Source organism: Octopus bimaculoides, chromosome 4, assembly GCF_001194135.2.
Source record: "Octopus bimaculoides isolate UCB-OBI-ISO-001 chromosome 4, ASM119413v2, whole genome shotgun sequence".
Lineage (NCBI taxonomy): Eukaryota > Metazoa > Mollusca > Cephalopoda > Octopoda > Octopodidae > Octopus > Octopus bimaculoides.
In genome coordinates, this window is record NC_068984.1 from 137,062,881 (window position 1) to 137,064,625 (window position 1,745).

Here is a 1,745-nt window from a genome sequence, read left to right on the forward strand (position 1 = left end):
ATATACAATATAAAATAAAATAAAATAAAAATGGATGGCACCATGAAAGAAAGTATTGAATGTAGATGAAATATTGAGTGTTCAATATAAAGGATCAAATATATAAATATATAAATATAAATATATATATATAAAGGCGACTCGAGTTTCAGGGCTATTTCCCTTCGTCATGGCCGGTATGACAGACATATGTGTGTTTGTGTGTCTGTATTTGTCCCCCCAACATCGCTTGGTGCTGGTGCTGGTGGTGTTCACGTCACTCTTGCTAAGCACTGATTATGAACCCCACAAGCTCTAACTCACAGAGGTGTGGTGCTTCAGATGACTGAGGCCTGAGGCAGTGGAGCATCGATGCATTTAGTCAAGGGGTTCAGTCCTTAATGCAAAGCTCACCGTATCTCTCAATTTCCAACCTTTAAGAACAACAGGTAGCTTCCTAAATTCAAAGCTGCATGATTTTATTCCTGTTGCTGTTGTTATTTTTAACATCATTATTACTACATTATTATTATTATTATTATTATCATTATTATTATTATTATTATTATTATTGTCTCCCTCGTGCTTCGCCCTGATGGCAAATAAATGAAATCATTATTATTATCATTATTCTTATTCTTCTTCTTCTTATTATTATTATTATTATTATTATTATTATTATCAAAAAGAAATAGAGAGCTTCTAACTGAAAAATACTTTGCATTTAACAGCACAATGCATGCAAATGTTGAAATTTACAAAATTCATCTAAATTCATAGCATCACTGCAGAAAATTGCACAAATATTTACCAAAATTTATACATAAAAAAAAAAAAAACAACAATGATGATATTGATGATAATAATAAATTGACAAGGAAACGAATAATAAGCGAATGCGTAGATATACATATTGTTATGTAAACAACTCCCTCATTGAAAATCAAATCAAATTGCTACAACCGAACATGTAAAGACAATGAATATTGGCGAAGAGAAACAAGGAGGAGAAAAGAGAGGTAAAAAGCATAAAAGTAGACATTAAGATATCCATCCACCTGCCCCCTCCACCTACACCGTCACCACTGTCGCCACTGGCGCCGCTGCAATCGGCTTGAACTGAAACCTGAGTGAAAAATCTAAAATTACGTATTCATGGTAAATGATAGAATATAACAGTAAAAGAAGCCAAATTTTACAACAGCTTGTCAAAATGGGCAAATGCCAGAGCCCTCGAAAGTTGTCTCCTGATTCAATTTCTCAAAATAGATTCTTCCATTTGGAGAGTCCACAATTCCAGCAAGTCACTTGCCAACCGGTAACTTTGCGAAAAATTTCTCTTTGTGCTGTGTGCTTGGATATATACACATACTTATATACATACATACATACATACATACATAAATATATGTACATATACAGACATACATATACACATATATACTTATGCATATACAGACATATGTACACACATATACACAAATATATATATATATATATACATACACGTGTACATACACATGTATATGCATGCGTATATAAATATATATATATATATACATATATATACATATATATATACACATGTACATACACATGTATATGCATATATATACATATATATACATACACGTATATAAAAATACATACATAGACATGCATAAAAAGACATTTGTGTGTGTATGTATACATATATATATATATATATATATATACACACACATGTACATACAAAGACATACATAAAAAAAGCATTCATATACCTA

The 1,745-nt window shown here is 31.0% G+C and overlaps 1 protein-coding gene across 1 annotated transcript in view; it reads right to left on the bottom strand.

Moving 5' to 3' along the window:
- Positions 1–1,745, bottom strand: part of LOC106868227 (polyribonucleotide nucleotidyltransferase 1, mitochondrial) — a 208,537-nt gene that overhangs the window by 115,229 nt on the left and 91,563 nt on the right. The gene's annotated exons all lie outside the window — the stretch shown is intronic.